At 38.4% G+C, this 13424-nt stretch overlaps 1 long non-coding RNA gene across 1 annotated transcript in view; it reads right to left on the reverse strand.

The window, feature by feature from the left end:
• Positions 1–1863: 1863 nt before the first annotated feature.
• LOC116216569 (uncharacterized) overlaps positions 1864–13424 on the reverse strand; it is a 119790-nt gene continuing 108229 nt past the window's right edge. Inside the window, exon 3 of the long non-coding RNA XR_004159624.2 lies at positions 1864–1979. This is a non-coding gene — a long non-coding RNA (uncharacterized LOC116216569). The remainder of the gene's footprint in view (positions 1980–13424) is intronic.

The raw sequence follows: 13424 nt of genomic DNA on the forward strand, positions 1-13424 counted from the left end.
AAATGTTTGCTAGGAATTATCCCACTTTCAGAAAATACAGTGTGGTGGCGTTGCCTTATTTCAGTAGTTCTTCCCCCTATGTGAAAATAATAAATTTGTGTGCTTTCTTTGTTTTTAGGAAATATGATTTATTTATTTCTCATAATAGAGGTGAAAGAGTTTGAACAATGAAGAGATTTAATTCCTATCTTGTATTCAGGAGAATTTCCTGCAGCATGTGTGCTGCCTCTTAGGCATCTCCCATAGCATATCCATGCCTTCAAGCCACTGAAGGCTTGGCTGGAATCTAGTTTTTGCTACAAAATCCCCATTGTGTACCATGACTTTTAAGTCTTTGAGCCTGTGCCTGCAAAACAGCTGGGCAGTCTTAGAGAGATTTAAGGGCTTTAGATTTAATACTGGACAATGTGTCCCAGTGAGCTTAGGAATAAGAAATACCAAGCCAAAGAAAACCCATGGAGCCTTCTGCTGTCACTTGCTCTGTGGCTCCAACTCCAGGCTTTCTCTTATCTCCCACCCTATGTCCAAGAAAGCATTTGAGAAAGGAAATTCTTGCCATTGGAAATAACTTGGAAATATCATTTTAACTCCTCTGACATCTTCAGAAAAAAAGGATAAGACTTTCCTAAATTTGTCAAAAAAAAAAAAGCCTTAGCCTCCATGATGCTGTCAGTGAGGGTGGAGGCAAGGAAAAAGCTTGTATTGATTGCATAAGGTTAACTGCAAAGGGGCTGTGAAAATCTATTTTTTCACACAGCTTTAAAAAAAAAAAGATGTGGGCTTCAGAGATGTTAAAATGTTGTTTTGAAGTTGTAAGCTGTGTCTAATGGCTTTAGTAATACTGCTGTGCAAAGTTGGAACTCCAGAAGTTATCCAATGCAAATGCACTGGAGGAGCATAAGAAAATATATTCTTTATGTATGAAGTGTGTCCTAATCTGTTTTTCTAACTATCAGCTTTTATCAGTTGATTAGATCCAATAATCCAAAAATCCTCTTACAAAAATGTGGACAGTCTACTTCTGGAAACAATATGATTTGATATATTTCATTCACACACACTTTTTATCTATGATACAGCTGAAGCATAATTTTTATAACTCAAAGTGTACACACACAGGCTTTTATCTAATAGATTCTGGAAAAACTGTATAAAAGTACCACAGGCTTCTTAAGTCCTGTTCAATGTTCCCCAGTATCATCTGTAAAAACTGTTCTTATCTGATACTGGAAGTGATACCTATCAGTTCTACTTCATAAAACTTCTAGAGCTTTCATTTTCATGCACTTTCACATTCTTCACGACCAGTGATATTGATATGCCATCTAACAGCCTATCCGTAGGATGACTGCAGTAAATAAGTAGTACTAAAAATATCACAAAGATTGATCTCGTTTTTCCTGCCTGGTTATCTATGCTCAAATTATTAGATAGTTCCCATGGGCATAAACATGGTCCAAAAAATGCCTTTGAGAAGCAGTGCAGAACATTCTGGATGAACACTGACACTGGAGGATAGTTGGGTAAGCCCAACTTTTTATACACATCCAAGTACTTTCACATGTGAAAGGAGTGCAAGACCAGGAGGATTGTCTATGGTCATCTAATCTCGTGAACCAAACTACTCAGGGTTGCCCTGGCTAGTTTGTTGAGGTCTCAGCTTGATTATTGTTACCCGAGTGCATTCTGATGCAGACCCTCCTGGCACCATCACAAACACATTTGCAAGCTTATCTTTTAATATAACATAGCTCCACTGTGCTCCACAAGAGCTGGCCTAATCTGTAGTAACAGATCAATATGGCTGCTTGCTGTAGCAGTTTATGTGAGCTGCTTACCTGTGTGTACCAGGGCACTCTGAGCAGCTCCAAGGCCATCTTCTCACTGTCCTCACATGCAAATAATTCCCCAAAATATCCAGGACGTTTTTAATGGCTAGTTGCAAGCCTCACTGCCTGGTAAGCTATGAAGAATCGCTTCTGCAACATTGAATACAAACAAGGAGGACAAATAAGAATCTCCCATTAAAAAACAGAGACAGAGGAATGCTGGGTCTAGAGGACTGAGGTACAGGCATGGGATAGAGAGGTGAGCAGTTTCCAAGGGAGCAGCAAGGAGCTCTGAAAATAGAGAATGCAACAGCAGTGTTTTGAGAACTGCGGAGCAAAGAATTCATGGGTTTAGGGCAAACCAACAGAAGCAAAAAGAAGATGGATCTTTGGTTAGAATACTGGCAGCATTTCCCTTTGGCTTATGCTCCCTCTATTCAGTATTGGTTTTCAGGAAGGAGATGAAGCAGTTTGGTAACTTGGGTTGGTAGTATATCATATAGCACCAATAAAACTGTAATGGAGGAGGAACACCCATTCCCCAAACAAAAGCATTCTCAGCTAATGAAAACTGTGACAGAATCATTACCACCATAGGGGTTCTGATTATATCTGTTGATACAAGATTGATTTTTCTTGGCCCACAGTCAGCTGCTATCTCAGAAAAAAGCTCGCAGCCAGATAGCCCACAGGGGGTTATTTTAGAGCCACTGACCTAGGCGGTACCGTTTGGTTTACTGTTTTCTTGTGAGTGCTCCCAGACATTTTGGTGCCTGCATAAGTATGGAACTAGCCAACAGCAGCCAACACAGGTCATAAAACACAGTAATAGAGGATTTCCATTTCAGCTGTGACTCTGTCCCGAATTCAGGGCAGCTGCCTAGGAAGCACTAGAGTTAAGGATGTTTATGATTCAGGAGAAATTTCTAGCCCAAACAGTAGTTGCAACTTTTATCTCTTTAGCTTTGATCTCCTGTATATCCTACGTTACATCATTTTCCCCCTTCTTACTTTCTCTCTGAAACAAAACATTTTTACACAAATTAGGAACTTAAAACAAATACAGTTCCGAAGAGCAATAAAATAACAGCTCCATCTCAGATATAATTTCTCAGCAAACACAGTGAATTCCATCCTGGCTAACTCCTTAGCCCAAACTTTTTATTTCACTTTTCCAAGCACAGTATGTTCTTCTGCAGTTTCTCTTAATGTCTAGCACAGCTAGACTGGAATTGTGAGTGTGAATGCTAATATTCTCCTTGTCTTAACACAGCACTAAATGAATTTGACAATGCTGTCATCCAACCAAAACACCAGTCTCACCAACAAACTGCATAAACTTCATCTTATGGTTTGACCCTCTGGTTAAACTCAACAAATATTCTGAAAGGAAAACCCCAGATTCATCAAAACTCTCAACAAAATTGTGTGTCATGCCAAAGTTTTAACATAGTTGAGGAAAGTAAGGCGGAACTTATTCCTTTTAAAAACTCCATCCAAGCTCAGTATTTGAGGAGATGCTAACTGTGCGTTCTTCTGACTTGTGCTTTCCATTCCTTACTATGTATGGAGTTCTGCATAAAGAAGTAAAAGCCAGGCTGATTTTCAAAGCTGTCATTTAAAACCTAAATTTAGATTGTAGAACTGTTGTATCTCCAGCAACAATTCTGCTTACAGATACTTAGTAAGATTTTTTCTAGCATCTCTAATTGCCACCTCCCATTACATTTCAAAACTTTATTTATCATCAAAATACTTCCTGTCACCCCATAGCAGCAAAAACATTACCATCTTACAGATAAAGACCTGAGGCACAAAATAATTACGTTTCACCCACTGCTACAGCAGAATTTTGAAACACCGCCAGTTTTTCTCCCATACCAAAGGACAGCATTTATACAGATGCTAGGAACCTAACAATAAAAAAAAAAAAACTTAAAACAGCATGTTAGGAAAGACATCTGGTATGATTGGCTCAGCCAGTCATAATGAATTGCGTGAAAGACTTATGAATTACATTTAAAAAAAAATGAATTACATGAAAAAATGATTAAACCATTGAGTGTACTGTGCGGAGTTCCATTAAAAGTGTACCTGCTTCATAGTAACTGATGGCTCAGAAAGGCAGAAGCTTGACTGTTTGAAGTTTAAACAGTACTAAACAAATCACAAATTGGGATACTCACAGAATCAAAGCATGCTTAAAGTTGGAAGGGGACATACTTTAACTTGGCAGGCCACATGAGGAGTTTCTGCTAAGTTTCTCCAAAATCTATGCCCTATTCAGGTAGACAAACTACTAGCCCTGGCCAAGTGACCTGAGCCAGGTGAGGACAGCAAGGACGTGCCAGACTTGCTGTGCCTGGGCACTTTTAGTGTGGTTGCATCAATTCTGGTGCTTCCCGTGCCCTCTGGGATAATCACACACATGCAATACCTTTGCCATAATTCCAAGATCAGCTATTGCTTAAAATAAGTCAAGTAGCAAGTCTAGAAATTACTCTAAAATATTTATCCACGAGAAGATTACAAAATGATCCATTTGAGTTTATGAATACTTACAAGAAAGAAAAAATATAGATCAGACATTTTTTCTAAACTAATATGACACAGCAAGATGTTGCCAGTGGATGGAAACAAAAGCTACATACATTCCAGTGATTTTAATTGATGCAGTTCTTTCAACTTTAACGCATGCCTCATGGTTTAGGGATTTTTCCTAAGCCTCCAACTATTGCAATTATTTCATGGCTGTTTCCTCTAAAAAATATTTAATTTTTTTTTTTATATATATGATGGCTACACAAGTGAAATGATTATGAACACTGAAGTCTTTACTACCAGAAGAATAAAAAGATTTCCATACTTTTCTAAGTATGATATTGGCAATGAAGAAAATAAGTTGGAAACGAATCACAGAACAGTTTTAAGTGAACATGAGATCTACATGGGAACAACTTATGCAGATGAGTTGTTCCATTCACTTTGAGTTTCATTAGCATGGATAACTGGAATGGAAGAAAGCAATTCTAACTCAAACTTCTGGACATGCAAATATTAGAGATGATTAGGCCTGTTGTTGTGGAAAAGGCTGAATTAGATGTCTGTTATGGTTCTTTCTCAACATGAAATATTTAAATATATATATTTGACACATATCTATGAATGTCCAGTTGCATGTCCCACTCACAATGCATCCGAGGGATACACTGTCAGCCTCACACTGACATATCCCACAGTGTGTGGCTTTCAGCCACGAATCTTTGATACTGATATTTAATAAAGTCTGTAAAAAAAAGAAAAAAAGAAAACAAAACATGGAAAATTAAACAAAGCAACATTCTTGAGCATGCGTGACTACTCTGAGTCACTGTTTTAGAGATAAATGAGGGTTGATGAGGGAGCACAGCAGTAGTCTTAAAGTCAGCACATAATCTTTTGGAGAGAAAAAAAAGACGAAAAAAGACACACAATTCATTTCTATTAGCATATGATGTATAAGGTTGTTTTTCAGTCATGTCAGACATTATCTGATGTAACGAGTTCTGTCAGCAGCGTGATGTGGCAGCACAACACGGTATGACAGAACCTCAAAGAGAGTGATTGTTTCAGGTCTGTTTTATTTAGAAACACTATCTTTTCACTGGCTCCTAACTTTGAAATAGTGCCAGGCTGGTGCAGACTCACATTGCTGGAAGACACAGATATTTTTGCCATGCTGTCAAGACGTTCCTTCTAGACAGATTCTGTAAAGTTTGCAGGATTGTCACATGTGTCTCATTAAATGAACTGACATGCTGAGGTAGCAACATAGGTTACTATTTATAGAACCCTACTGGGGCTCTACCCCCTACCTACCTTTCAGGTATATACATCAGATGGTGCCAAATACTATGCAGAGTTATCCATACAATTCAGAGCTGTAAATTTAGGCTCAGAATATAGTAATTTTGTAGAAAGAATTGAAAGTGTGAAGCACAGTGAATGAAGAAAAAAGGAGCTGAACTGTTTGTGACTGCCATCTTAATGCTCTGTTTTGCATACAGCTGCCCGTTTGTTATGATATTGAATTATCTTATTTGTCCCATCTAAACTGAAATCTTCTTGCCTAATGTCACTGTAACGTACGTGGTCCACTGCTGACATCTCACTCCATGCCAGCAAAAGTGATCAAGTGTTTACAAAGGACCATGCTTAGTTCCTCATTCTCACAGTAAAGCCTTCAGGGCAAGCTGCAGGAATAGAGGATAAAATTAAAGTAATAAAAGGAAGTATTATGTATTAATTTTTATTAATTTGGATAAAAATAATGCCAATTCTTTAGTTGTCCAAATGGGCCACGTTGTACTCTAAGCAGAGTACAAAACAAAGGAGATATCACATGACACATAAGTGGGAGAATACGACTGCCCACTTGCCGTGATGCTTCTCTAGAAAGGTATATTCTCATTTATCAGGACAGGAAAAATTAAAGTCACTGAGACTTCTTCAGTCAAATAAAAACTAAATGTAGCATTTTTTCCACCAGCATATCAATAAGACTTAAAAGAGGAAAAGCCCTCTGCAGTGACTGAGATATGATCTACACCTACACATTTAAAGAAATATGAATTGAATTTCACAACGTATATCTAATTACCTAGAAAAGGGGATGAACCGCTGTTTTCACACTAGTAGGTTCAGAAGTTTTATACTTAGATTGAGTTATAGATAGAAAATACCTTCAAAATATTGCAGACAATTGAGAACACAGTACAAAAAGTCAGAATAAAACAGAGAGATACGTTATACCTGAAATAAACAAAAGAAAAGAAGATCATAATTAAACACAATATACATTCTGATGAGCATGGTAAATAGGATCTATATCCATAACATTACACTATCAACACAGACTTGAACAACGCACAGAAAAAAAATAAAATAAAAAAAGAATAAAAAAAAGAAGAAGAGGAAAAGTCCTACAACTAGGAAAGTTATAGCACCCAAATTCTATCTTGAAAACTTCTCACATCTCCCTCCACCACTTTCAAAGCTGGCTGACGAACCTTGGATATTTCTATAACTGACCAAAAATTGGTAGGAGTATTCAGTATTTCAGTATTTTTAACTTCACAGCTCTTTTGTAAGACTTCTTACGAATCAGTGCATTTCAGATAACAGTCGATATGCTACACTGAAATATAAAAATAAAACAGCACAAAAATGCATGTGACAGAAATATACAAGCAACTCACTGAGATTTGTACAAAACAAAATAGATGAGAGAGGTCATGCTATGCTGTGCTTCATCTCAGTTCTTCCATCTTTACATGCTTGTCTCTTTAATATATTCAGGTGTGGTTTATTCCATGTCTTTATTTCTAAATATAGAAATAACTAAATGAAGTGAATCTTTTGTTTCCTGTTGCCCTTTGAAGTCCTCAGCACTCATGGGAGCCAAGAAAGCCTTTCAAAAGCTGTTCCATGTACAGTAACAGTTATTAATGTAAATTGCATTGATAGTTCAGAGAAAGTCCAAAGGGGAATCAGAACTTTTGCCTTCTTTGTGCAGCCGGCACTGCACCAGATACAGTATAAAAGGAACTGTACTTAGTTACCTCTGGTTGCTTTTTCTCAAAGGCTTTGAGAAACAATCGTTTGCCTTATTTGTCAATAGAGATATGATTGTTAGCAAGTCAGATCTATAATTTTTTTTATGAGCTTGACGTGCTGTTTCAGCTTTCACTGATTAATATAGTTCCCTTTATCGTAGGTCACAATGATTCTGTAGAAGAGAATATTACAGACTTACAGTTTTTAGAGGAAAAGAGAAAAAGGCAAAAAAGGAAAAAGGAGGAAGAAAAAAAAAGATGAAGAAAAAAGAAAAAAAAAAGAAAAAGAAATGTGAAAAAGGAAAAAAAGGAAAAAGCGAGTGAGTGCAGCATACAGTGGGAATCAACCAGCTCTTCCTTTGGGACTGCAGCTCCAGGGTACAAATGATTGCTCCTCAAAGATGACTGATAGCATGATCTACATGGTAGGCATATACAGGGTCTTTGCATCAGGGAGGGTTTACCACCACTTAATCTCTCACTGAAACAGAAAAAGGACTTGGTACAAGTCCCACTGTACAGGAGCCAGAAAGAGCGTCTCAGTGGCAGGCTGGCTGTCAGGTGCCTTTTCATCACATCCAGAAAGGATTATTTAAATGCATTAACCATAACATAACAAGATAGAGACCCTCTTGAAACCACTCCTATTATATACTGCACCACAGCTACAGATGAGGCACAGCAATCTCCTACAGTAATCTCTTACATTATATTCATCTGATATCAGTACAGTGCCTCCACTTTCACAAGTTGTTATGGCAGGAATTGCTCTTACCATCCAAGATAGCCCCTCAGTGCTCTACTGGTCTTAATTACACGATATGATGATCAAATATGCTTTCTTTTTTAATCACTGTTTGGCTGATTTATTTTATGTACATTCAATCTAATGGGCAAGTATTTTCAAAAGTAACTAAATTAACCAACTCTTGAAAAACCTACACAACACAATTCCGCAATCTGCTTGCAGTGCATTAATCAGGTAGCAGTGTATGTAGATATTGATATGCAATTTAATCTTGTAAACTGTCCACAACTAAAGACGTTCAGCTTCAGGGATTCCATATTGGGCCCTAGGTCCATGTTCAAGTATAAAATCCACTGCCTTGCGAAGCAGGGAAACATGAGTTTAAGACTGTACTTCTTAATCACCTGAACTACAAACTTGAAAAAATATATCAATGATAGTTTGCAATTAAAGGTAGAATTACTGAGGAGGGAGCAGTACTTCAGAGCAGATAAAAACAAGAGGGAAAAGGCAGATGTTAACATCAAATATAGACACCTGACCAATGCACTGGCTTTGTGCATCCAGGCTGAATGCACTTCTAGACAGGTTAGTAATGTTTGCAATGGTCTTAAGGGAAGAACCGCTAATGGAAGAACATTCATCATAACCGTACAAGCTGAACTGAAACCACAGAAATGTTAGCAAAGTTAACAACAGTAAGTAACTACAAAGAATGTTCTGTAGGCAAAAAAATATCAACCTCTACCATGGTAGGAATAAAACACTTTAAAATATCGCACTCGGAGGCAGTGCTTTAATGATACATCTGGTCTGTCCACTGATCTGGTGGCACTTCCAGAAAAGTATGTTTAAGTTAGGGCAAAACACTAGACAGGCAGAGGAAGAGTGAGAAAAAATAATGTGAGAAAGAACTCTGAAGTCAGAGGAGGGAGAAACAGGTGCCCAAGGTGGAGTCTCCTGGAAGAGCACAGCCCTTGGAGGAGCCAACAGGAACGGGAGTAGAAGAGGGAAGTGGTGGTAGAGGGGAGATGCTATGGACTGTCCACAAGCTCCATTACTCTGCTTTGCCCAGACAGGGGAAAGGTAGAGGAGTTTGGAACAAAGTTGAGCCTAGGAAAAAACAGGAGAAGGTATTGTTCTATTTTGGTCTTTGTTTCTCACTCTCCATGTCCATTTTAATTGGCAGTAAATTAATCTTCCCTAATACATTTTTTTTCTTACCAAGATGGCAATGGATATGCCTTTCCCTGTCTATATCTGGACCCATGAGCTTTTTCATCCCATCCTCTTGCTCTGTGCTACTGAGGAGGGGGAGTGACAGAACAGTTAGGTGAGCATCTGGCTGCTGGCCAAAGTTAATCCACCACACACATCTACTGAATTCATTGTATTCAAGAAGAATAAGGATTCAGTTAGAGCCCAGAAATCCAGCTGATGCTACCAGCACCTGCAAATGCATGAGTCTTGCTAATTTTCTCAGTAAATTGTAAGATACACAGCTGGAAAAGCAGTTCTGTCTAAGTTTTGAGGTAAAGAGATTACAGCCAAACCAGCTCAACCAGCTCATTTCCCTCCTCTCACATCCCACGAAATATCACTTGAAATTGAATTGAAACATCTTATTTCTGAAAAGAAACCAGTGATTTATGAAGAATCCTGATTTTTGCTTTGGTTAGAGATGGCTTATGAATTGTAACACATAGAACAGATATGCTCTTCTCTTGTCTGGTCAGGGCTTTTGTATGATATTCACACAAGTGAACCACTTATATGCATGACTTGATTTGTTACCTTATTGAAAGCTTAAAAACAGGTTACAACCCTTCAAACAGCTGCTTTATCTGACTCTCACCCAATAAGCAGCAAACAGTGGCTTGTAATGTTGAGTTTAAAAATTTTTGCTTTTGTTATCCTATTGTGGAGGTCAAGAACAAGATGCATAAATCTTCTAGGGACAGAGAGTACATGTACAAAACACAAAGATGGACTGGAGCTAGAGGAAATAAATTCACAATGCAATAATGAGATATTATATAGTTAAGAGAAAAATTGCAAAAGCTCATCGCTTTCTTTTAGAAAAAGACTATGTGTATCAATACCTCAGAATTTATTACTGTGATAGACAGTATACATACAGAAGACACTATACGTGTCTTTTAATGTAGGGAGGATAGTCTTCCTATCAGGGCAGTGTGCATTTCAAACACAATATTCATTCATTTATGTTCATTAAAATAAGGCCAAATGTACACAAATGAAAAATATTAGAAAAGCAGTAATGAACATGAGTTCAAACTAAACATACTCTTCTTTTTCATATTCTATATCCAGGTGGAGCTAAAAGATCTCCACTCAATCCAACTTTTCATATTTCTGTACAATGAGGTCCCAGATCCAGGAATGATTTTTCACTGAGTCCTTATTTTCTGCAGAAATCACTGCACACAGTTGCCTTGCTAGGTAGTATTTTCCTGTCAGTATGTCTACCAGGCCATGACAGGAATTGACTCTGGTCCATGCCAGCAGGATGCTTTTCTCTACCAGACTCATCTTCAAATTAAAATCTTCCTGTATCTTACTTCAGAACTACTACATTCCCTCATTGCTGCGACTTTTGCTGGCACACACTCTGTCCTACAGTGCTGCTGACCAGTGTTGCTTTCACAACTGTGTGCATGAGCAAGGCCAAGAGAGTCACCTTCTGCATACAAAAAAAGATTAATTATTTCATGAACTCTGTGTTCCTGAGTATAGGGAAGTGGAGCAAGAGGGCAAAGCTGTCTGCACAGTCCCTAGAATAAACGAGAAGAGCCTCGGGGCTCCTAGAGGCAGTTCAAGTAGAAGGAGCTACCCACACTATGCCCCTTGCACCAATGCCCCATTAGAAGTCAGAGCTCAGGACATCTACTTCTCTGGAAGGAAAAGCCTTGCAACAATCACAACATGACATGCACATTTCAAAATTGTTCTCTGGTTCCACTGTGTGTCTGGCTTCTGAGTGCCTTACACTCTGCAGACAAACAGTGATGTACTTTGTGAAAGTATGCAAAATGCATGCCTCATTAGACACTCATTCTGCAGCATGCTCAGGGCCCCTGTGCCTCAGATCAGGTACTCAGCCACTCACAAAACTACCCTTAGTGATGCTCTGTGCTAGCCAAAGACATCAGCATCATTATGCTCTGTACAAAGTGCACTTGTCATAATCAAGAGAGAACCAAAGTTCTGTGCTGCAAATTGGCAGTTTTCTGACCTGCAAACTGTAAGCAGAGGCTGTGCAAACTGTAAGCTATGGATGAAAGCTTTCTGAAGTTTGTAGGAAAAGAAGCCTCATTCCAAAAATAACACAACATGCAAAGCAACTCTGACAGAAACAAGGACAGTGAAAATGAGAAATCAGGTTCCTAAGGATGTCAAAGTAGTTCCCCAGCAACCCCGCATCTGTGTTTTTCACAGTTCAAATTTACTGTGAACAGCTGAATTTCCTGATTCTCCTTCATAATTTATGTCTAACAAGGCATTCATGTAAGGATTTTTGATCATCAGTTTACCCTTTAATAAGATATGATTTTTGGGACCTGTACCTAGCCAATTGTGCTTTGCCAGCCTGAGATACTTTGCACAGCATTATTACCCAGGGATCACCATGCAGTGACAGAGCAAACGGCAAGGCAGCAGAAATCAAGAAAGGATTGAAAGTAGATAGATGTGAAGGGTGAAAGGTTGCATCTGGTCTTCAGTACTTCCAGATTGTTATTTCAAAATGCATGTAGCTTGTTTGTAATTGGAAGCGTGAGGTGTTTTGAGTCTGGCTTGTTTTAATGATTGTCAACTATATTGAGTATATTTTTTAAGCAGAAAGCAAAACACAGTGATCATTACTGCCTCACTTACTGGCACTGGAGGCCATTAAATAATTAGCATTTTCCAGTCTGCAGAGCTGCAGCGCTGGCATTTCTGTTACTCTAGGTACAGTAAGAGAAGCTAATAACATAATAAAAAGTAATGAGTTTGTAGCAAGCCTTTTCCAGATCTGTACTACTGGTAACCTTTGATGATATGACTGTATCATCGATACAGTTGGCTGTAAAGATGGCTGCTTTGCAAAAGATCGTCAGTTCTTTATTTGGAAGTGACTGCCAAACTCTGGAGTTCCCTCCCGTGAGGAGTTTTGTGGGTTGCTCTCTCTGCAAAAGTACAGACATTAGCTAGAATAAAATAAAAACTGAGCTAAATTTTTACCCCGGCTCTGAATTCATATTTTTACTGTATCTTCATTATTTCTCCAGTTTTACTTTCTTGATTCTGCTTTTCATTCTTTGATCTTTACATCTTTAAAGGTTGATATATTCACAGTTTGGACCCATTTTCTCTTTGCATTTCTATCTAAAATGAGACAATTTCTAATTAACTGTGCCATTTTTTCCACCACACCAAGAAACAAAGCTGAAATTTCCGAAAGAAACAGATGCTACTTGGTTCCCAGGTGCTAGCTGGAATGCAGACTACATTAGTTACTATTTTTTGTTACAGTATCTAAGTTTTAACAGCAAGGTTGTTATCTGCCTTTAATTAGCACAATGACTTTACATTTCCCGCCATTTTCTTCACCTATTTGTTCCACAACTAATTCAATGGAAAGTAATTTGAAAGTGACAGAAGGTAAGGTGCTGTTTTCCAGTTGGATCTAATTGTAGGGTTTTCTTCTTTTTTAAAGAAGGAAATGTTAACTGTCTGTCTGTCCACAGATCTCTTATCCAACCCAGCTGGAAGGACCAGCACTGGCGTTGTTTTTTCAGCAACTAGCATTGGAGGTGACACGTCCTGCTCCGCAGCTCCCAGATCTCCTCCCTGTGCAGTAGGAAGGGAACACATCTCTGCCTGTCCTGCATAGGGCCACCCACAGCTGCTCTCACAGGCTGCATCAGCCTGACAAACAAGCATTAATTACTGTGTCCATTTGTGTGCTAAATCTAACTGCACTCTGTCTGAGGCGAAAATTGCATAAGAAATCAATAAGCTGAAGGAAAATGGCTATAAAAATACAGTTCTTTAAGTGGAAGGAAAGTAAATTGCCCATGTTGCTCAGGTAGTTTTGAATTTGTTGCCTGTTTCCATGTGAGAGATTTCCTTCCCAATAACTTAAGACTCAGAAATTATTGTTAGTCAGCGTAAGCCTAAAAGTCTGATGCATTAATCTTTATACACATTCCCTTCTATTGCCTCCTGCCTTATTTATGGAAATCATTT

This window comes from Meleagris gallopavo, chromosome 4 (genome assembly GCF_905368555.1).
Source record: "Meleagris gallopavo chromosome 4, MGAL_WU_HG_1.1, whole genome shotgun sequence".
Classification (NCBI taxonomy): domain Eukaryota; kingdom Metazoa; phylum Chordata; class Aves; order Galliformes; family Phasianidae; genus Meleagris; species Meleagris gallopavo.